The following is a 24,520-nucleotide window of genomic DNA, read 5'->3' on the forward strand; positions in this document are numbered from 1 at the left end:
CACCATGGCAAAGCAAGTAATATGTCCATGCCCAATTTACATGGGAGGAGAGAAGTGCAACCCTGCTCTGTACCTGGGAGAATGAAGATATCCGTGAATAGCACTAATGACTACTGTGCCCCCAGCGCCTGAGGGTGGAATTAACATAGTACAAGAGTACTTTGTGCCAACCACTGCTCTAAACACTTGCCATACTGAATTGTACTTTTGGGGTCCCCCCCAACCCCACCACTGAAGTCCTTGAGGGCGGGGGCTGAGTATTAACCATGTCTCTAACTGCAGGTCCTGTCACAGAGGCCAGATCAGAGCAGGTGCTCAAATGGGCTAAAAAATAAACTCAATTATACCTACTCAAGTTTGTTTTATCTGATTTTTTGTAATATATACTTATACCCTTAAGTGAATTAGTCTTTCCTTTCCTGAATTCCCAAAAGGAATGGACATCACTTCTGAAATCATTATGATTCTGAAATCCCAGAACAAGTGAGAAAGAGCGATCTCACGTGACTGGACAGATGACCAACGGAGTTAGGAAATGAAATATTAGCATCAGCAAACATGCTTATTAACCGCCAAATGGTGAGATGGCGCCTAACAGGTGAGCCAGAAGACTACAGGCTCTGAAGCAGATCAAATGTCTTTCACGTTGTGCTCACTTTCTTTCCAGAAACACTTTGTGAGTGCTGATCTCAGTTACTGGTGTCGACGCTTGCATAAAGATTTGTGCAAATACACACCGAACTTAATATTTTAATAAACCTTTGCTCTTTGCTAAGCATAAAAGCTAAATATCCGGGGCCAGCCCAGTGGTGCAGCGGTTAAGTGTGCACGTTCCGCTTCAGTGGCCCAGGGTTCACCGGTTTGGATCCCAGGTGCAGAAATGGCACCGTGTGGCAAGCCATGATGTGGTAGGCGTTCTGCATATAAAGTAGAGGAGGATGGGCACAGGATGTTAGCTCAGGGCTAATCTTCCTCAAAAAAAGAAAAAAACCCCCAAAAAACAACAAAAAAAGCTAAATGTCCAATTTCTTAGAAAGTATGAGGACGTTCCAGAGGTGTAAGACCGCCATAACTTTCCTTCTTGGCTTGATATTTTTCTAACCAGAAATAGCAGATGGGAGTGATTCACGAAGTCCGTGAACAATGGTAAATTTTTAACAAGGAAACCTCCCTTCCCCGAAATCCACTCCCTTAATCTCCTTATCAAATTAGTGCCTTTATTTTTACAACAAAAGTGCTATTCCTCCCCAGTAGTTCATTTTCAGTTCAAGCCCTGGTGGAATTCTAATTTACTTCTCACTGCTCGTTCTGAACAGTTCAAGCATCGTGATGACTTATCGGACCATATGCGTCACGGACATGAAGAATTTCAGAATTGTGTTACCAGACAACGTTTCCCAGTCCTTGATTTGCTTGAATCTATCCTGCAATAACATTTTCCTTTCCTCTGTACAGCTAAATTGCTTTGGAGTACAAAGGCTGGATTTAGAAGGAGTGAATTCTAAATTGCACTGGCCATCTGGCATCTGAGTGCGTGGAAAGACGCTAGACCAGAAGGAATCTGATTCCATGGGTCACAGGTCATGTGAACAAGGCACAAGGCTGCTGTGGCTGCACAGCCACAGGTACTTTTCCTTGTATTTTATTTTTTATTTATTTTTTCTTTTTGAGGAAGATTAGCCCTGAGCTAACTACTGCCAATCCTCCTCTTGTTTTTTGCTGAGGAAGACTGGCCCTAAGCTAACATCTGTGCCCATCTTCCTCTACTTTATATATGGGATGCTGCCACAGCATGGCGTGCCAAGCGGTGCTATGTCCGCACCCGGGATCTGAACCGGTGAACCCCGGGCCCCGAGAAGTGGAACATGCGAACTTAACCGCTGCACCACGGGGCTGACCCCTTTCCTTGTGTTTTAAAACATGATCAAGGTAATATACGTACACTGTGCAAAGATGGAAAAATACAGAAACTATGCGAAATCTGCCAGAAATCAGCGCAGTTGACATTTTGTTCTATTTTGTTTACTCTGTCTCTCTTTTTCTTCCTTCTCTCCTTTCTCTCCCTCTCTATCTGTTATTTGTGCAGTCAAATATATAGATGATATACGCACACACACAAAAAAATAGGAGTCAAACTGTGCTACTGTTTTGAAATTCACTTTTAAAGCTTACCAATATATCACAAACATTTTCCCATAAAACCGAATCATTTTTGAAAAATTTATTTTAATGGTTGGATAGTATTCCATCCTCTAGATGCAGCATATTTTATTTAAATAAGTGCCTATCGTTGGACAGACAGAGGTCTCCTATATTTTATTTTTATAACTTAAGAAACAGCATACCTCCTTTTATGTAAATATTTTGCACATCTCCGACCTTGGCTGAGGTTAATTTACTTAAAGGGGAATTACAATTTAAAGAGTCGGAAGGTTTTTCAGGGTCTAGATGTCCTCCAGATAGTCTGTGCTAACTGACATTCTGCCAGCAGTAAAGGAGAGCACCTGTTCCCTGAACTCTCACCAATAAGGGGTCATATCATTTTAATTACGTTTTTGACAGTTCGTTCTCTGTAAATTGGTGTTTTCTTGTAATTTTCATTTCTTTAATTTCTGGTGTAGTTGAAACTTAATTACATTTCTTGATTACAAAAGTAATAAATGATGATTGTAAATGTGCAAATATTAAAATTTTTGAACTGAAATACTCAACTTTTAAAACTTATATCACAAATTTGATTTTGGAGTATTTTTAATAGACTTTATTTTTTAGAGAAATTTTAGGTTTGAAGCAAAACTGAGTGGAAGGTACAGAGATTTCCCATATACGCCCTGGCCCCACAAATGCACAGCAACCCCCATTATCGGTGTCTCCACCATACTGGTCCATTTTTTACAACAAATGCCCCTACATTGACCCACCATTATCACCTGAGGTCCAGAGTTTACATTGGGGTTCACTCTTGGTGTTGTACATTCCATGGGTTTGGACAAATGCATAATGACTATGCCTCCACCAGTCTAGGATCATGCAGAACAGAATACTCAACTTTTAAGTAAACATTTTCTATGATCTCACACGCCTAAATTAATCATGACGATTAACCAGTTAAGCATGGAGTATTCTCTTTCAGATGTCTTTTTCTCCAAAATATACTGTCTGGGTTTTCCCTTCTGGGCCTAAAGGGGTTTATTAAGCCAATTTTTCCTAAACAGACAAATTTCTCCCCAACGGGAACATCAGTGCCAGTCGGCAACATAGTAATCTATGTATTCAACTGTATTTTCTATTTTTGCTTCAGGTATTATTTCTTTTAAAGGATGCAGTGTTCTTCATATAGTTGAAGTCTCTGTCCCCATCCTGTTCTGCTCTATATGGGCATAATCACATCTATGTAGGATTCTTTTACATGAATATGGCATAATTTATCCATTTTCCCATGTATGAGCATTTAGGTGTTTTCAAGTCTTCCCTTTTATAAATAATGCTATAATGGACATCCTTATACGTGAGATTTTCTGTGGAATCTATTGTGAGTTAATGAACTGTCGGGATGAAGTGTAGACCCGTCATCAACTTCACCAGAAGAGGCAAAATATCCTCCAGAGAAACTGGTTCATTTATGGTCCCTTCCTCAACGTCCCCCGACTCACCACAGGTCAGGAGTGTCATCTTTTCTCCACATCTTCGCCAACATTGTCTTATTTTTTCTTCTGCTAACCTAAGCTTTCAAACTAATTTCTTTAGCCTATCTGGAATTTGTCATGGGACGTTGTGTCAGGTATATCTTTAACTTTATTTTCCCCGAGTGATGGGTAATCTTCTCGTACCAATGTTGCACCATCTAGTCGTTCTGCCATTATTTCCTCGTAGAGCTTTGGTAGAATTCTAGTAGAATAAATGCACATGGGTCAGCTTCTGAGCTCTCTGCTCTGTTTTTTGTTTTTCTTTTTTCCTTTTTTTGGTTTATTTGCTCATCTCTCCAAGTCTATCACTCTGTCCTGAACACTATAAAGTTACGTGGTCGGGAGAAATGGTCAGTGTCTCTCGCCCACCTTACTCCCCATGCTCTTCCTTCTTCAGAACGTCTTCTCTAAGTTCTTTGCTCTTCCGTAAGGATTTTACGATAAAAGCTAAGGTCAAGTTTCATTGGCAGACCCATGTGATCTTCAATGGAGTTGCGTGGAATTCACAAGTTAATTTAAAGGGAATTGATGTCTCTATGAAGCTGTCTTCCCACTTGTAAACACAGAATCCATTTCCACTTATTTAGTTATTTTTAAATTGTATTATAGTTTTCTCAATGAAAGTCATGTTCGTCTCTTGTTCGATTTATTCCCAGATACTTGTAAGTTTTGCTGTGTTGTTGGCAGAAAGTTTTATAATTATATTTTTTAGGTCATGGTTGTTGGAAATAAGAACTGTGTTTCTTTCTTTCTGATCCACTTCTTTCCAATTTCTATATTTGATTTAGTTTGAGAATTTTTTTGTGGGAGGTAGGAGTCTTCTTTGCTTATCTTATTATACTTGCTAGGGTTCCAGTACAATATGAATTAGAAACAATGATAATAGGCAACGTCTCCTTGTTCTTCACTTCAAAATACGTGCTTCTAATATTTCATCACTTACATAAGATAATTTCTAACTATTTTGTTGATGTCTTTTATTAAGTTAAGACTGTTCCCTTCTCTTATTAGTTTGCTAAGAGTTGTTATTCGATCAAGTATGAGTGTTAAATTTAATTGAATGCTTTTTCTGCATTTGCTGAGAAGGCCATATGATTTCTTCATAAATCTGGCAATATAGGGAATTATGCTAATAGGTTTTCACATGTTAGATTATCCATGCCCCCCTTTTACATTTACCCAAAATGAAATACTTTCTATTCCTTTTGTATCTTTCATTTTATGATCAATATTTTTCATCTTGTAATAATTTAAGAGCCATATAATTTGTCCTTACTGCTTCTAGTGACTAATTTTATAGCTTTAAATGATATGGATAGATAGCATTCACTATAAGAGGGAGGGAACAGGGATAAGTATGAGTAAGAGAATAGAAAAAATGTTAAAATATACCAAATACTAAAAGATATTTTTAAAAACATACCTGAAGTAAAAATACTTCTGAATCTGCACATCAGATGGAGGCATCATGTTTGAGGAAAAATCAATGCTGAGGGATGCAGAGACCTAGCCTGCTGAAGTTACTAAATTTTAAGAATAAAGAAAATAAGAATAATAACAGTTACATTATATGGCCCTTACAATGTGCTGGTAGGCAATATTGTGTGTGCGTGTGTGTGTGTTTGCGTGTGTGTGCATTTGACGCATTTAATATAATAACAAAGAACCACATGGGAATCACACAAGCATCCTGGACCAAAGTGATGTCACTCCAAGGGAGGCATTCGTGTTAGCTTTCGCTTTCCCCGAAAACACTCCCATGGCGGAGGACCTACAGGATTGGCAAGAAAAAGTGAAGCAGCACCCAATTCTTTTTGTGCAATCACATTGCCCTCCAAAAACAGAGGCAACACACGGATTCCCTCGTATGTGAAGAATTCAGGAGACACAGCCTCCATGAGCTACTCCTGGAAACCCAGCCACCCGAACAATGGATCCAAATGCAACTCAGGAATGAGAAAGCTGTGGGATATTAACACGTGGAAAACAGCGCACACGTTTAAATGCAGAGTGGCGACTAAGCAGCTCTGGGAATTATTGTTACTGAGCATATTGTAGATACCATAACACTTTCAAATGTACAAATACAGCTGCCAAAGCCTGGCAGGCAGGTGAGGGGCAAGATGGAGGGAGTGCAGGTGCCCTCATTCCATTTTCCGTGATAGCAAATTAATGGGAACTGTGAAAAGTTGAAACACACAACTAAAACGATGCAGTTGTTCTAATCTATTAATCGTTTCTCATCACTTTTTTCTTAACTTTCTAGGAGTCTTTTAGAAAACAATTTATTTTCCCATGGTGAAGAAGCAAAGAAGGACTTATTTGAAATTCAGCCTTCCTTAAAATGAAATTTAGTGCACTTTTGATAAATAACATAAAATTTATAGTATGATCCAATTTTTATAAAACTGTTTCTCTCCATCTGTTATCAGTATATCATGACATTACTGGACTTAAGTTTGACAAATCTTATTTTTTTCTTTTATAAATTTTTCATGTTTGGATTATCTATATAAAGATGTATATCTCTTTGTCTTCAAAACATTAGTCATTTTCCCCCAAACTTAGTAAAAAGCTCCTTCTCTCTCCTTCCTACGAACTCCCAAGCCTCCCAACAAAGATTTAATCATTGTCATCATTTTCCCATCTATCCTTCCAGAAAAATTTTAATCCACCGCTGTTCCATTTACAAGATGGGATCACATTATACATATTGCTCTGTACCTTGCTTTTCCCCCAAAGCCTGTAACTTGTCAGTTTTCCAGTTGCTTCTTCCACGCCTTAACATGTCAGCTGTGTTACACAGAAAGCACTAAAGTCCCAGAAGGATTTCAGCCCATCCAGCCCATCCGTCCAGCTCAATGATTCTGTCTGTCCACGCTCCACCACAAGGTCTTCTGATCTCTCTGGAAGAACGAAACATTTTAATATCTGGGAAAGAGAGCTCTCCTCACTCTTCTTTTTCACAAATCCCTTGGTCATTCTTATACGCTTATTTTCCCACATGTAATTTAATATCATGTTATGAAATTCCAAAGTATCTTATTGGTAGTTTACTTAATATTTCACGGAATGTATAGCCTAATTTAGGGTAATTTATTTCTTTACGCTATTGAGTCTCCCATTTCAAGGAGAAGCTGTGTTATCTCATTTACTTACAGTAGAGTTTATCTCTCTCCGTAAAATAAAACATTTTCATCAAACAGGTCTTGAAATTAGCTTATAAAATTCATTCCTAGCTATTCAAATGTTATTACTATTGTCAATGGGAGAGCTCCTTCTGTTACACTTTCAAGATGTTTATTTTTCAAGTAAGGGAAAGCTATTGATTTTTACACATTAATTTTAAAGCCACACCACTCACTAAATTCTCCTATTAATTCTAATATTTTTTCAGTTGATTATTTTGGGTTTTTAGATACACGATTATATTATCTTCAAATGGTCTATTATCTAACTACATTGGCTGGTAATAATAATGGACATAAGCATTTTTTTTGCTGTCCCAACATTCATTTGAATGGCTTTATGCATCACTGTCAAGCATGATGGTGATTTTTGTTTTGAGATTTTCAAGTGCCTATTAAAGAACCACAATGCGTTCTTATATAGGAGGCTTGTATGTTTAGGATGAGTGCAAGTGAAATTAATCAAGATAGATTCAACTTTATCAGACGAGTTCATTGGCATTTATTGAATTGATCATGTTATTTGCTTTCTTTAACTTATTAAATGTTGAATTAATTAATAGATTCACATGCCCAGTTTGTTGTGGTTGATGTGCTGGTTTTTACATCCTTGCAGAGGGAAGTCTGTGTCTGTCTGGCATCAGGGTGGCGATACATTCTGAAGTCAGTGTTTAGGTCTCAAACTAGTTCTTTCAAGATTCAGATGGAGGGAAAGGGGGAAATTTTAAATTGCTTGCGGCTCTTCTCTGCCAGTTTCTCATTTGGGCAGAGGTGTGTTTACGGTGCAGGGAGCTGAGTTGCACAGCGGCGGAACCGAGGAATCGGGAGCTGCCTGGGAGCCTCAAGCACGGCTGGGTTCTTCTCGGTGCATTTTGGCAGACAGCCCCTGTGTGTTAGTTTCATTGGCTTGCCTGGTGTGGTCATCAAGCACGAGTGTGTCAGAAGAATCTATAGTTGGCGTGGCCCCTGGCGCTGGACTCCCTGCCTGCCTCTCTCTTCCCTGTTCACCCAGGGTAGAGGCTGGTCAAGGGGACTCTCTGGCATGTCTGTGTTTTCTTCCCCTGGTGAACTGGCTAACATGGGAGTCACATGAGGGAGCCTCACTCTCCTTTACTCCAATCCCTCTGCACCTGATCTAACAGAAATTCATCCGGTTTTACATATGCGCACCCTCCATGGTTCCCGAGGCCACTGTGTTTTTCTCCAAGTTCATATCTCATTGTTCCCTCAATGCCATCTTCAAGAGAGGGCAACAGATAATGAATCCCCAGTCATCGGCTTCCTAAGAAGCTTTCCAGTCCTTTAAGAAAATGCGCACACACACACATGCACACTTGTACACTGTGCATTTGTATACAAAACCTTCTGCGCCAAAGTTTGAAATTCAGGCAAGCTGACATAGAGACCTACAGGGAGTCGAATGTCATTGACACGGCATGGGCAACTCGCTAGAGGAGAAAGCTAGGTTCTGGCCATTCCTTTTGAGACAGAACGCTGGTGCTGGGCAGTTATCTGTGGCTATTCCACATGGTCCAGGGAGCCTGCCCTAGGAGCTGTGCAGCCTGACGCGCCCCCCGGCCCTGGGCCCACAGCACCTCACCCCTTGTCCTGCTCAGAGATAGGCGTCTTCATTTCTCCTCCAATTAATTATCTCAGGGCCAGACACTGGGTCTCCCAGTCTGACAGTCAGGGAAGCTGAGAAATGAATCTTCACTAATAAGAAAGAGTCTGGCTACTTTAGCCCAATTCCCCATCTCTCTGGTACATTGCAAAGGAAAACCACAACAGCAAAAACAACCAAGACTGTACCTCATTTTTTTGTACCTTTGTTCCTGTTTTCAAAACACTTCCACTTAAATGACTGTAGTTTATCTTCATATGTGCACATGGTTCAAACAACATTGCTCCAGTGTTTCGGGTAAAAGTCTGGAGCTGCGAAGAGGTCGGGAGCTGGCTCCCCATCTCCCAACTTATGGATGGGGGCTGGGGCGGCCTCAGGATATCAGCTTTCTACCCTAGTCTGCCCAAGAGAAGGAAACATGCTCAAGTTAAAATCGTGACTATTTAAGCATAGTCCTTCAGACTGACCCGCGTTGCGCCCAGGTGGAAATGAATAACAGATATCTTTCCACGGAACCGACCTCTTTCTCTCTCTCTGTGGCGTGGCTGTCAGGAAATAGGAGGGGAGCTTGAGGAAATCAGATCTAAAGAAACGCTGAGAGTCCATAAAGAATAATTATAATCATGAGCCACAGGGAAGAGGAAATGGACTCGGGAGTCTGATAAATAGGATTTTATTAACTTGTTAACCTCGCTGGCCTATCTAGGAAGCGAAAAGGGAGACCTTTCGGCCCAGCAGCGACCGTTACACGCTGGGACCCGACAATCAGACAGAGCCGAGAGGGACCTGTTTATACAAAGAAAGAAAATGCAGTCACAACAGTGAGCGCTTTCCATGTCTTTATTCCTGGGGGAACATTTGCTGGAAGGGGAATTATCTTGAAATATGAAGCCAGTGATATTTCATCCATAGTCATACTGAAGATAAAAGACCTTATGCTTAAAAAAAAAAGTTTAAAGCCATATGAAGGAAAATGTATTTCTTCCTTTCATGGGAAGATTAACTCATGTTTTGGGAATATAATTTTAAACCTGGAAATTGGTGGTGTCTGGCCACCCCCGCCCCTAGCCTGCCGCCAAGGCTCAGAGGGAGGCAGGGAACGCATGGGGAGCTTCTAGACCAGTGACCACCATCCCTCCCCTCACCACGAACCCAGCACATTGCCACAGCAGGTAGGAACGGAGCAAACACAGCCCTGGGGGAAGTGGGCCCTAGGCTTCTCTCTCAATGATTCAGCGAGGCTGCAATTCTTTTAAACTCCACAGTCGAGCCTTGCTGATCCAACAGGCAGAGCAGGGGCCCAGGAGTGAGTCTGGGGTCTCTGGCTCCAGAGAATGGAATTCCAACAGCATATTGGCTCCCATCCGAGGCTCCCACAGAGAGCTGGGGGTCAGCTGCTCCCCACAGGGACCCTGGGAATGGCCTTGTGGGTCATTTTGGCTTCAAACTTCCCAATGGCTACCCACCTGTCAGAGAGAATTCCAAGTCCTTACAGTGACTCCATGACCCGTCCCCTCATGTACCAAGACTCTTCTCATCTGTGGCCTCCTACAGCCTGGCCCCCACTCCACTCCACGGCCTGTGTCAAGCCCTCTGTAGGATTCTTTTCTCCCAGGTGATCTCATGGGGAATTCTCTCATCTCCTGCAAAATTTTGTCCCATTACCTTCCCAGTGAGGCTGGCCGGGCCTGCTATGTTTTGGCTGATTCCCCTCACTTGGCTCTATCTTTTCCACAGCACAGATCACCTGTGGCTTACAAAAATGAACTTATACTTCATTTATTTAACACGTTCGTTATTTGCTTCCCCATAGAATGTAAGCACCAGGAGGCCAGAAGGCTTTGTCTGTTTTCTCACTGCGTCTTCCATGCACCTAGAACGATGAATGGGCGCACACAGCAAACTTTCAAGCACCATCAGCCATAGCACGTTCCCATCCAATGTGGCCTTTTGAGTGTGTGGTGCTTCCCCAGGCCCCCAACCTTTCCGAGATCGCAACACAGGGGATGGAAGGCCATATGGAAAAAACTGCCGTTAAGTGAGACCATTGGCCTGGCTTTCCGTCACCATCCCTGAACAAATTCTGTGCTCTAACGGAAACATGTTTGCATCTCTGTGCTGAAATTTGCTGCCAGGGAGCTCGAAACAGTAGGTGATCATGCACCATTTATAAGTGGTGGCACCAGGCCTGACAGGAGATGGCCAAGGGTAGTGTTCCTGCTACCTTAATTCCAAATTTCCTGGCTCAAATCAAGTCATGCAGACCGCGGCTATTGTTCTAACACAGTTACCAGCGTATAAATATTTGTAAAATATCTCATTCAAATGCTTTTTTCAAAAAACAGGGTGGAGAGGGCAACCGCAGGCCGTTGCATTGTAAGGGTGCTGTTGCTTTAACCTTCCCAATCTTTAATCAGGAGCCCTCTCGGAGGGTGCACACGTCATTTTCTCTGCTTGTCTTTCTTTACACGCTTAGGGAATGCATTTATTTATTTTTGCTGTAGTTAGCAGGGAAGTTACATAAAGACGTAGGAATTTCAAGACCGAAAAGGAAAACCTATTCAATTGAAGCTAACAAGTTCATTGCTGATGGCGTAGTCTGATTTATCTGGAAGACTGGACCAAAGGGAAAATCACAGCCCAGTAGAGTCAGTGATAACCTCAGGTTAACATAACACAAACCACACCAATTATTTTATCCATTGCAATTTGATTAACCTTTGTGTGCCTAACGCTGGAAACCAAACCCGAGCTGTTTCTCAGGAAAGCTTTCAGAAGCTGTGTGACACCCAGATGTCCGTGTCACCAACGCTCTCGGAAGAGACTTCCCTGTGTACCTAGAAGTCTGAAGCCCTTTAAATGGTATTCATGCAGCACACCCCAGCACTATGCAGTTTAGCAAACTGAAAAATGTTGTCTCATAAAATAGAAAATGTAAGAAAGAACGAATCTCTTCTTTATCTGTAGCAAAACGTTCTATTTCACTTCATGTCTATTTCAAGACATTTGGTAGAAAATTTCAAAGAAAAATAAATCAGGGGCCGGGCCAGTGGCGCAGCGGTTAAGTTTGCACGTTCCGCTTTGGCAGCCCAGGGTTTGCCGGTTCGGATCCCAGGTGCAGACATGGCACCGCTTGTCAAGCCATGCTGTGGCAGGCATCCCAGGTATAAAGTAGAGGAAGCTGGGCACTGATGTTAGCTCAGGGCCAGTCTTCCTCAGCATGAAAAGGAGGATTGGCAGCAGTTAGCTCAGGGCTAATCTTCTCTGGAAATAAATAAATAAATAAATAAAATGACCAGACTCTGGATGTCTTCACCTAAGTCCGATTATTTTTCTTGGTTTGGACAAACTACATTGTTTGGGCCTTGTGTTGATCTAGTTTTAGCATTATGTATCAAGATTCCTGAAGGAGTCAATATTCTTTGATTCCCGTAATCTCGCCTCTAGAAACATGTTCTGGAAAAAACAATAAAAAATGTGGCCTGAGGTTTGTGTAGAGGATGTTTAACGCAGTCTCATTTATAAGAGTGAGAAAAATAAGAACGACTGAAATATTCAGTGGTAGAGGAATGGCAAATAACTTATGATACAACCGTAACATGGAACATTAGGAACCCATAAAAATTAGATTCTCATGGAATATTACACGTCATGAAAAAATCTCTAAAAAAGACAAAATAAAAATGTCAAATTGTTGCCAGAAGTTATGTCTGAATTGTATGCTTATAGATGGCTTTTCTTTTTTAAACTTTTCCTATTTAACAATTTTTAATAGGATTCATATATTACTTTTATCCTCTAGAGAAGTAATAAATGCCATCTTAAAATAAAATAGATACACAGGGGCTGGCCCTGTGGCTGAGTAGTTGAGTTCCCACGCTCTGCTTTGGCAGCCCAGGGTTCGCTGGTTTGGATCCTGGGTGTGGACCTACACACTGCTCATCAGGCTGTGGTGGCATCCCACATAGAAGAAATAGAATGACCTACAACTAGGATACACCATTATGTACTGGGGCTTTGGGGGGTGGGGGGAAAGAGGAAGGTTGGCAACAGATGTTAGCTCAGGGCCCATCTTCAAATAAATAAATAAATAAATAAGAAAATAGATACAGCCTTGAGTCATAAACTATGATGGATTATCCACACAATTTTGTTAAATTTGGGAGCAACGTAAACACGTGACTGCCAGTGTCCTATGCATCTGGTTGGAAATTGCCCAGAGGGGCGATGAGTCATAAGAAGACAAACTTCCCCTTCTCAGGAGAAGAAGGTCCCTGGTCCCTGGAAACCAATGATTTTTCTTGATTATTCCTTATGCCTTAGAGACCCAGAATTTTCTCTTTTCTTCTGTATCATGTGCTGACATTCTCTTCAGTTTCTTTCCTCTTAGTTTGTCGCAAGACCAAATATAAATCCAGACGGGGTAAGAATTTGTCCTCAGGGCATTGCGATGAAATAAAACCAATGGCATTTCACTTTCTGGCCCAGAGTTTACTTTCGGCAAGTAAAAATAATGCCTACAGACCCTTCTCTGGCTCCAGCAAACATAAACGATGTCTCTGAGAAACAACTGTTTGATTAATGCAGCCAATTCTGGCAAATGACTTAAAAATTCCACGAAGAAAATAAAAGCCAGTAAAAATGCCTGTCCAACGGAACAGACCAAGCCGGGGCTGGGTGTGGGTACGCAGCTGCATTACCGCTGCTGGCATCTGCTTCCAAAACCTCTGCACACGTCCAGCCACGATCACTGTGAACAGAGAGTCTGTTCATCCCGCTCAGTGAAGAGTCCATTTCCTCATTTAGACTTATTCATTGGTTTGGCAAATATTTATTGCTCAGGTAAATGGACATGCCTGGTAAATAGTTTAAGCCTTGCAACACAAATTACAACCCACGTGTCTGACGCATTTATTTTGTTTTTCGTGCCATCGAGGCAATTCTGACTCCTAGTGACGCTATGGACAGCAGAGTGGAACCCTGCCCGGTCTTTTGTGCCATCCTCTCATCAGACAATGCTCTGCTGCTATTCACAGAGCTTTTATTTATTACATATTTATTACAGGTCTATTAAGATGACGAGAGATCTCTGGGCACATGATGGGTGCCAGGACTATGGAGACAGGTGGTCAATGAAAGATGTCTTCACTGTGACCTGTTAGACCCAACAGATCCTTACACAGCAGTTTTCTCCAGGAACGTCCAGTAGCACGTGGCATCAAGAAGCAGAACGATGCTACCCTGTGATGGAACATGCCACCTGCCTCTGTCCCAGCAGCCAGCACTGGTGGGCCTGGGCTTTGCTGCTTCTGTAGGGCCTCCTGTCTGAGGATCAGGTGCCACAAACCTCTAGCAGCATCTGCCATGCTCCTCACCACACTGCCCCTCAGCCTCCTATCCCTCAGAGCAGGGACATAGCAGTGTCTAGGACACCAGGACCACCACAGAGGGGACCTGGACCAGAGTCTGTAGGCTGAAGGGCTGCCCTCCACAATTCCAGTGGGTCAGGACCTCAAGTCTCATGATCCTTAGATCCCACCACCACCTCTCCCAGGGCCTGTGGGAAGCAAAGACTGGGGAAGCCTCAAAGCATTGTGTTCTCTAGCAAGCCGACTTCTCCAAGGCCCCGGGAGCCTCCAAGAGACATTATGGCTGCTGATCTCCATCCCAGCCTCCTTCTCTTGGGAACATAGCATCTCTTATGCTCAGGCCTCCTTCTCGTGGAGTTTGAGTCTTTGCCCATGGCATGGGGGTTTTCTCAGCTCCAGATCTCCAGGGTGGGAGTGCTTGAGGAGTAGGCAATAATTACCAAGGGTCATCTACTGGAATCCAATTGCCCAGCTCAGGCCTCAATGGAAGAGCAGGCCAGAGGCCCAGCAGGAAACGTGCTTCCAAGGCCTTGCTGTTTGAATCTGAACTAGTCCTGCTTTGGGCATTGTTTAACAAAATAACAATAAAAACTACACAAAACTTTCATGGGGCCAGTGCAGTGGTTAAGTTCGTGTGCTCCACTTTGGTGGCCAGGGTTCGCTGGTTCAGATCCTGGGCACAGACCTACACATTACTCATCAAGCCATGCTGTGGTGGCATCCCATACATAAGAACTAGAAGGGCTTGCAACTAGAAACTAGGATATACAAGTATGTACTGGGACTTTGGAGAGAAAAAGAAAAAGAGGCAACAGATGTTAGCTCAGGGCCAGTCTTCCTCACACACACACACACACATAGACAAGCACACCTTAGAAAAAGAAAATGACGTAAAACTTTCCAAAAAATTAAGATAATAACAAAAAAGATAAATACAGTTTCTTTATGCAAAACTTCTGAAGCCTTTAACAAGCCAGTGTACATTATGACTCACCAAGAAGAGTGTCTAGCATGCATTATTTTCCAGACTTACTCAAGCATGAGCCCTTTCCTCATGGAGCACTTAAATGGACTTCTCTTTTGCAGAATCCACATGGGGAAAGCTGGAGTGAATTATTAGATAAGGCAGGGACAAGGACCTTAGGAGGACAGCTGAGCCCAAAATGTTTATCCTACTTCTGAAAAGATTGGAAACAATCTCAATGTCCTCTGGAAAAATAGATAAGATTATATTAAAACGCCACTCAAGATGTAGTCATGTAGCCTATATACCATATAAATAATATAAGAAATTATATAAGTTTTAAAAACAAGACACAAAACTAGGTAAATGATGATTATAATTATATATTAAAAATCAAATATAGCTTCTGGCTATGAAGGAGTAAAAAAGTTGAGACTTGTTCTCTGACTTTAAACAAATGAAAAACATGACTAGCTACATGAAACCACCATTTCAGACACTGGGAAAGAGGAAGTGCAAGACTGTGGTCCCTGGAAGGAAGGAGACAAACAAAGAAGATACAAGATCTCCTCGGTTTACTTCTAGGAGGCAAATTCCAGACTGTAGTGCAGAGAGAAGAACCTCAGATAGAGGAGAGCTGTATCACTGAGTTGAGGGGATAGAAATCAGAGTTTGGGAAAACTGAGGACTCTCCGAGGCAGAGTGCCAGAGAGTAGGGAACTATGCAAAGAAAGAGCTTGAGAAATCTTCACAGGGGTCCCCTGGAGTCTCTGGATGAATACTCCTCTGCACATGCATAGAGTGAAACTCTATGAGGCTGGATGAAGAGTTCCCAGACGCAGGAAAGGTACCAGGAAGCAATAGCCCAAGCAATCCCCAGGATTACTTAGAGCCAAAAGCGTCTGACCTGCTACCAGCCAGAGAGGACAGACCTTGTTGAATACTCAAGGTCTTCAATAGAGATCTCAGAAGGGTCATGCCGTAGTAGTGAGCTAAACTAATCCTAGAAGAAACCTAAAAAGATTAAAAATACACCTCAAAAAGAGAAAATTAATCCACAAATGACTGACTTACCTGCCAGAACAAAGCCTAACACTCTTTAAAAAAAACCTAGCACTAAAAAAATTGACAATGTCTGATGTCTAATTAAAAATTACTAGGCACATTAAGAAGCAGGAAGATACAACATATACAAAAAATAGAACCAGATATGACCAAGAGGGTAAAATTAGAAGAATGGGACTTCAAAGCAGCTATTACATATATTCTTAATATGCTTAATGGTTGAAGGGAAAACATGAAGATAATGAGGAGAGAAAGAAAAGATATGAAAAAGAACCAACTGGAATTTCTAGAGATAAACATCTCTAAAATATAAATTTCACTAGATTTGATTGACAATATTAGGAATTGCAAAAGATCAGTGCACATAAAGCCATGACAACAGAAACTATTCAAAATAAAGCATACGGAGAAAAAAGAATGAAAAATAATGACTAGATTCTGAGTGACCTTTTGGACAGTATTGAGCCACCTAACATATGTGTAATTAGAGTGAGAAAGAAAGAAGAGAGAAGGGGGGTCAGAAATAGCAGGTAAGGAAATGGCCAGAAGTATTTCAATGTTGAGGAAAACTATAACCCACAGATTCAAGTAGTCCAATACACTCTAATCTGAATAAACACAAAGAAAACCACACCAAAGCACGTCATAGTAACATTGATGAACACCAGTGATGAGGAGAAAACCTTAAAAGTCTCCAGAGGAAAAAAGTCACATTACAATAAAAGGAACAAACACATTTTGTCAGAAACTATGTAAGCCAGACAACAATTGGATTACATGTTTAAGGGGCTGAGAGAAAAAACCTTCAACCTGGAATATTATAGACTTGATCTTAAAACATCATCAGACAAATGAAAAAAGGGAATTTACCACGAGCAGACCTTCACCACCAGAAACTTTAAGGGCAAAGGAAAATAACTTCAGATAGAAACTTGTATTTATAGAAAGGATGAAAAGCAGCAGAAATTATAAATATGTGCAAAAATATGAAATTTTTTTTAGTTTTTAAATTCCTTTCACCAACAATTGACCATTCAAAGCAAAAAATAATAATACTGATTTGTGTGGTTTATAATATATGTAGTTGTGAAATGTATAACAACAAAGCAAGAAGATAGAAAGACATAAAGTTCTTGCATTATATTTAAGTGACATAATATTATTTGAAAGTAAACTACGAAATATTAAAAATGTGTATTTTAATCTCTGAAGCAACCAAAAAATGTGGTATAGCTAATAATGTAACAGTAGACATAAAATGCAATCACAAAAAATACAAAATTAATGTGGAAAAAGTTAAAGACAAGAAAAAGGAACACATATCAGATTAACAAATAGAAAAAAAGTAGAAATATGGTACATCTAAACCCAAACATATCTATAAGTACATTGAATGTAAATGATCTACATGTGTATTGTTTCATATGGTAGTCACTACTCACATGTGGCTATTTGAATTTAAATTTAATTAATTATAGGAACATAAAAATTTCAGTACTTCAGGCAAACTAGAAACATCTCCAGCGCTCTACAGCCCCTGTGGCCACCATCTTGGACACTATAGATAGAGAACCATCCTGGACAGTATAGATAGAGAACATTTCCATCATCACAGAAAGTTCTATGAGTCAGTGCTGATTTAAACATATCAACTAAAAAACAGATTTTTCAGATTGGTTGAAAAATCATAGCCCACGCGTATGCTGACTACACAAAAACCCAAAACCAAAACAACACAACAACCTTGAATATAAAGACACAGATGGGTTAAAAGGAAAAGAACAGAAATAAATGTGCCACGCAGCATTAATCCCCCAATGGTTGGAAATGGAGACTTCAGAACAAGAGACATTACCAGGATTAAAGGGGGTCATTCCGTAATGATAAAGGACTCACTTAATCACGATGACACACAGTACTAAATGTGTGTGTACCTGATAACACAACTTCCAAACAGATGAAGCAAAGACTGGCAGAACTTAAAGGAGAAACGGACATATTCACAGCTACGTTTGGAGATTTTAACTCTGTTCTCTCTCAGGAAATGATACAGCAAACAGAAAATCAATGGGGCTACAATGGACTTGGAAAACAGTTACCCACATTGACCTAATGGCCCTTTATAGAACACTATACTCCCAAACTTCAGAATGCACCTGCTGCTCAGGAATGTGCACGGAACATTCACCAAGACGGACAAGATACTTGATTATAAAATGCTTCAAATTCTAAAAGATTGAAATCACAGTGTTGACTTTTGTTTTTTCTTTTTTTTACCACAATGGAATTAAATTATAAATCAATAATAGAAATGTATGTAGAAAGTCCCCAAATATTTAGAAATAAAACAAAACACTTCTAAAGAACACTGAAGAAATTCGACATATCTTGAACTAAATTGAAATGAAAATGCAACATGGCAAAATTTTAAGGATACAACTAAAGCAGTTATAGAGGGAAATTTTTACTTTTAAATGGTTATAGAAAGGACTAAAATCAATGACCCAATGTGCCAATGTAAGAAGCTAGAAAAAGAACAATCTAAAACTGAAGCAAGTAGAAGGGAAGAAATATGAATGACAACCAATGAAACAGAAAGCAAAGTGAGAAAATTAGTGACACCAAGATCTGGCTTATTGGAAAGATTTGATAATCCCTGGTGTGACTGGGCAAATAAAAAAAGAAAAGAAGATATAGATCCTCAATATCAGGAATGGAAGAGAGGACATCACTTCAGGTGCTTACAGACATTCAAAGGCCAATAAGAGAATATTTGAATAATTTTATGACAACAAATGCAATAACCTGTGAAAAAGACAGATTCCATGAAAGGCACAAATTAACAAAATGTATACAAGAAGAAACAGAAAATCTCAATAGCTCTGTATCAAATAAAGGAATTAAATTTATAATTTAAAAGTTTTCCCGAAAGAAAATACCAGGTCTATGTGATCCAACTGATAAATCCTGTGAAATACTTAAGGAAAAAAATAACACTAATTCTACACAAATTCTTTCAGAAAATAGAGGGGGAAGGGAAAACTCGCAAACTCATTTTGTGAGGGCAGCATTAACCTTACTCCAAAGCCCAAGAAAACTACTATCCCAAGAAAAGAAAATTACAGACCAATACCCCTCATGAACATAGATGCAAAATCCTTAACAACATATTAGAAAATAATATCCAGCAATATACACACAAAAAGAAAACATCATGGGTGCTGGCCCCGTGGCCGAGTGATTAAGTTCGCGCACTCCGCAGCAGGCGGCCCAGTGTTTCGTTAGTTCGAATCCTGGGTGCGCACATGGCACTGCTCATCAGACCACGCTGAGGCAGCATCCCACATGCCACAACTAGAAGAACCCACAACGAAGAATACACAACTACGTACCGGGGGGGTTTGGGGAGAAAAAGGAAAAAATAAAATCTTTAAAAAAAAAAGAAAGAAAACATCATGACTGAGTGGGGTTTATCAAGAAAATCAATCAAATAAATGCACTATATTAACAGAATAAAAGAGAAGGACCATAAGATAATCTCAATAAATGTAGAAAAAGCGTTTGACATTACTAAACCCTATTCACATTTTAAATCTCTCAGCACGCTGGCAATAAAATGAAATGTCTCCATCTTGATAAAGAGCATCTACAATAAATCTATAGCTAACTTGATACTTAAGGGTGAATCTGAATGCATCTCTTCTAAGATGGAGAGCAACAGCATACTCCTCTCACCACTTCTGTTCAACATTGTACTGAAGGTCCTAGCCAATGCAATATGGCAAGATAAAAAAGAATTTAGAATAAAATGGAAGAAGTAAACTATAATCATGTATGTAGAAAATCCTAAGGGATTAAAAAAAAAAAAAGCTTTTAGAACCTAATGAATGACTTTAGCCAGATGGAACAGCATCAGGTCAATAAACAACAATCAATCGTATTTCTGTTTACCAGCAACAACTAGAAATTGAAATTTTAAAAATAATAACAATTGCAATAGCATCAAAAATACGAAACACTTAGGAATAAATTTAACAAGATGTAGGTAAGAGCTATACAATGAAAATTACAAAATACTGTCGAGAGAAATTAAAGAGAACTTAAATAAATGGAGAGGTAACCTGTTAATGAGTTGTAAAGACTCAATGGTATTAAGCTATCTCTACTCTTAGACTACTCTACAGCTTTAGCAACCCAAAGCAAATTATCAGCAGATTTCTTTTGTACAAACTGATGGCTTATTCTAAATTTTTATATGGAATTTCAAATGTCTCAGAATAGAAAAAATATTTTAGAAAAGAAAAAGGTCGGAAGACGTACCATAACTAACTGAAAGACTTAGCAGAAGAAGGAAGCCAGATTGGCCAAGGTTTTGGGGAGGCTGCATACACTTGACCCTACTCAAGTCAGCTTCCTCCCCCTTCCTTTCAAGCATCTTAGTCACCAATAAACGTCTTGCACCCCAAATTCTTCCCTGGAGTTGGCTTCTAAAGAACCCAGCCAGTAGCAAGTACCTACCTATGCCAAATTATTCTCATGTTGCTTCCACATTCACTCTTCTGAACGTGATTATTATTCTTTCTTACTGTAAAATTATCGCTAAAAAATTCAGAATTCCCATGACATAACAACTCCTTAGAGCATAGAAACAAATGGAATATTTCCTGAACGATTTTATAAAGCTTGCATAATCTAGATCATAAAACCTGTGAAAAGAAATGAGACAAGATAAATACAGAGACAGATTGAGCCGACATATGTGAAATAGTAAATTAAAAATATCATCAATGAGAGTAAGCAGTGCATTTGAAGGATGGTACATTACCTAAGAGGGCTTCTTTTAATAACTCAGGAAGATTAAATATCAAGAATCTATTTCTTCTACCCAAAAAAGACAGTTAATGCTTGTTAATAGTTAATGGGTATTTTAAAAATCACCGAATGAATCCACATGTCATTTTCGATGTCAATCGGCTAACACACCAGCCCCAGTGCAGAAGTTAATAGTTTGTGTCTACACTGGCTTTTCTGTTCTTACCTGAATGGTCTGTTTATTTAAGTGGCCTTAGTGGTTCTTAACCCATCAAAAGTGTTAGTTTAACATATAATACCAAACAATTAACCTCTGGTGGAAAAAAGGAAAGGATTAAAATAAGCAAAATTTATCACATTGTCAGGTTCTGCAAACACCATCTTGATGAGCTAAAAGCCCCTAATAAAAGAGCAAACACACTCTGCCTATAAAACATATATCTCAATTACCGTGCTATGTGGATTTTTACCAAAATAGACCAGTGAATTGGGTGGTTGGTCTGCACAAAGCAAAAGGACAGATTTGATGAATCTCTTTTCCTCTGAATTAGCTGAGCGTCTGAGTTCACTGTCCTGAGAGAGCAGTAAAGAACTCTCTGCACGTTCTTCATCATGCAGAGCTGGAGGATGAAAAGGAGGGAGGTGACCCGGTGGTCCTGTGGGATCCTCAGGCGGTGCCAGGTGAGCAAGCGAGCCAGCTCTGAGAGCTGCCTGGACCACACGCTGGCCAGGAGTTCCCGGAGAGCTGGAGAGAGGTCTCTGTCCACAGCAGCCTCGGTCAGCTGGGACAGCTTGGCAGTGACAGGAGTTCTGTTCCTCGCGGACACATCAAGGAAGCCAGACAGGCAGCCGCGTTCTTCCAGCCAGAGACTGCAAACCTGTCTGGACAGCGGGTCAAGACCCCGCTCAAGACACATCATTACTCTCTGCATCTCGCCAGGTGACTGGAAGACAAGATGAGATAGGGCTGGCAGACTCGGTTTCCCCTTGGGCGGGTTGGGGCCCCCTTGATGGAGTGCAGGTGCTGGCCTGCTCCCGGCCAGGCTGTCTGGACCCACTTCCCTGCAGCCCTTTCGTGACAGCTTCAGGCCGGGGCATCCCATGCAATTATTCACTCGCTCTGTATCTGGAAGCATTTTAGCTGGGTAGGGAGGACCCTGCTTTGTGCTCTGAAACCCCTGTAGAATGTTCATTCTAACCTACAAGCTTTTAGGGACGATTAGGAATGTTACGCCTTTTATAGTTCCTGCTAATATTCCTTTCTCAAGATAGTATCTAAAATACAGCTGTAGGAAGAAGCTTTACGTTCCCTTAGTCAGCTCTGGAGCCTGAGACGCTGTGTAGGGAATCTCCCTGACCAGAAAGAAAATCTTGCTCTTAGCGAATCCTATACACACAATTTGCATTTTCTCTTGGGGTCTTCTGCCAGGTGGGTCCTGGGATGTCTCTCAGGCCTTCCTCCCTCTTCCTCCCAGGGATTCCCGGGGTCTTTCTTGTCTCTCTGTTCCCCAGGTACTGGCTCTATCTGAGAAGGTGATGGCAGATTCTCGAGACTGTAGCTCCCCCAGCTTTTTCATGGGGCAGTAACTTAGACAATCAACGCTGTCTTTTCTTATCAGTGAACACTTTTCATCACTTAATAAAGTCAATCAGTATCTTAATATTCTAATGAAGTCTCTGGTTGGTTAACACAGTATTGCCCAAAAGCCTGTCCCCACAAATGGTGTGGAAGGAAAGGAGACAATAAAGGTTGGGGGCGGCCCATCCTGCCTTCTCTCTTCCTTAAAAGGCACATACACATGGACTCCCACCAAGATAATTACAGCCTCCAAAGCCAGCAGAAATCAATGTGACTTTTGGGTCCATCTCGCAGCGTGCATTCCTCTAACGTATTCAGTTTGAGGACAAGAGACTCCCCGGTTCTCCTGCTTTGTTTGGCAAAGAGTCCTGATGTTTGAATTTTTTATCATAAAAGAAAAAGCCAGTGCATACCAGTGAAATCCGAAACCTGGCCTGACATCCTCTGGGGCCAAAGGGCATAGTAACAGGTTCAAAGGACAAGACGAGAGATGTGAGCCTGGGACAGGGGAGGACTTGTTTGTTTGAAGAGGCAGGAGAGTCGCAGGAAAGGTCACCTTTTATTAGCAGTAAACACATTCCTAAGGCAACTCCTCCAGGTATTCAGTGAGTTCTCAGAAAATGGGGGCGGGATCGAACTTCGCTAATTAGAGGCTCCATCACCAGTGGCTGTCTCCAGTCTCCGCTCTGAGCTTGTTTAGAGAACCAGCCCTTTCAATTGCCATTTGGCCACATGTGGCCCCAGTTGCTGCGCACAAAGACTTCGGGGGTGAGATCCCTCAGCTGAGGCTCTGCGGAGCGCCACAGCCGGTCCTGGTTCCAGTTGACAGATTTGAGAGGCGAGTACAGTTGGTGTGAAAAGTATAGAATGACCATGACCTAGAGGTTAAGAGAGAAGAGGAAAAATTGCCTGAAAACATTCCTTCTTTGTAGGAAATTGGCCCTTGATGTAGAACAGTACATATACTCTGTAGATTTGCGATCAAGCCTGCGTGGTCACGGTCAAGATCTTCTGGGACATTTAGGAGCGACGCTGAAGCACTTGAAGTGTCCTCTTAAGGTCTGCCCTGGGCCTGCTGTCAACAATTTCCAGAACAGTGACAGGGACTCACGTCAAAAGCAGAGATCAAATTATTTGGAAACTTTATATACACATCTGTCTGTGAATAGATAGTAGAAGGAAAATTCCTGACTAGCCAGGTAAATCTGTGACATAAGAATAGAGCAAATAGCCAAGAACAAAAATCAGTGCTCTGTTTATGTACTTAAAAAAGGTACAGTATCATCTTTCACTTTATGACGAATGCAGACATCAGTCTGTCGTTGAGTTCTTCTTTCTGTGTTGATTTTAACAGCGATTTATCAGCCTCAAGCTATGAGACCTTTTATCCTTGCTCTGAACCAAACTAAAAATGTCTTTTCCCTTCCAGTGTCTCATTCCAACTTAGCAATTTCTTATTTCCTGCTCTTCACATGCACACATACACATTAACAAACTTTTCTTAGAATCCTGTAATGTCCTCCCCAATTCTAACCAGAGAGAGTGTATAAAATTTTCCTCCACATCTCTACAATATAGTAGGTGCTTAAAGATTTCTCGGAAGGATGCAGTGCATGGATGTGAAGAATAAATGAGTGAGCATAAAATGAAAAGAAGGAAGACACGGAAGGAAGGAAGGATGGAAGGAAGGAAAAAGAGAAAGAAAGAGACAGAGAATTAGCAAGGATATGGATGAGGATATGAGAGGGCCCCAGAGTCATTTCATCTTTCGGGCCACCTAGCCACTGGGATTACATATCTTCACAAAATGCAGTGAACATGTGTGGTGGGGGCACCTGTTCCCCAGAACTCCCCTGGGCCTTGGATCTGATTTCACTGTGGTCCACCAACAGCTGCCAAGTGCCCAATGCTCCTGGACACCTCTGGCCATGGCTGGCCACCTCACATTAGCAGGGGGTGAAAGGTCCCATGTGTCTTGGCTAATCTCACGATGCATGACTGATCCAATGTTTTCTTTTTCATGCCCAGACCCCTATTTTTGAAGAAAAAAAAAAAGTTTCACAACTGTGTCCACATACTCATTTTTAATGATTTCGCTTCCTACATATAGCTTTCAGCATAACTTTACGAGCAGTGAGCAAGGCCTGCTAACGTCAAAATGTTGGTTCAGGAAGAAATTGCCGCCATTTTGGTGACCCTAGCTGACCTCGCCTCATTTGCTTTAGTCTTTTATTAT

At 41.0% G+C, this 24,520-nt stretch overlaps 1 long non-coding RNA gene across 6 annotated transcripts in view; it reads right to left on the reverse strand.

Moving 5' to 3' along the window:
• Nucleotides 1–1,904: 1,904 nt before the first annotated feature.
• Nucleotides 1,905–24,520, reverse strand: part of LOC139041029 (uncharacterized) — a 121,130-nt gene continuing 98,514 nt past the window's right edge. For 5 of the 6 annotated variants that reach the window (XR_011495490.1, XR_011495488.1, XR_011495486.1 and 2 more), the window contains one exon: nucleotides 5,244–24,316. This is a non-coding gene — a long non-coding RNA (uncharacterized lncRNA). Of the gene's footprint in view, nucleotides 5,210–5,243; nucleotides 24,317–24,520 lie in introns of those variants that run through there. The other variant, XR_011495484.1, reaches the window with a different exon arrangement.

This window comes from Equus asinus, chromosome 19 (genome assembly GCF_041296235.1).
Source record: "Equus asinus isolate D_3611 breed Donkey chromosome 19, EquAss-T2T_v2, whole genome shotgun sequence".
Classification (NCBI taxonomy): Eukaryota; Metazoa; Chordata; class Mammalia; order Perissodactyla; family Equidae; genus Equus; species Equus asinus.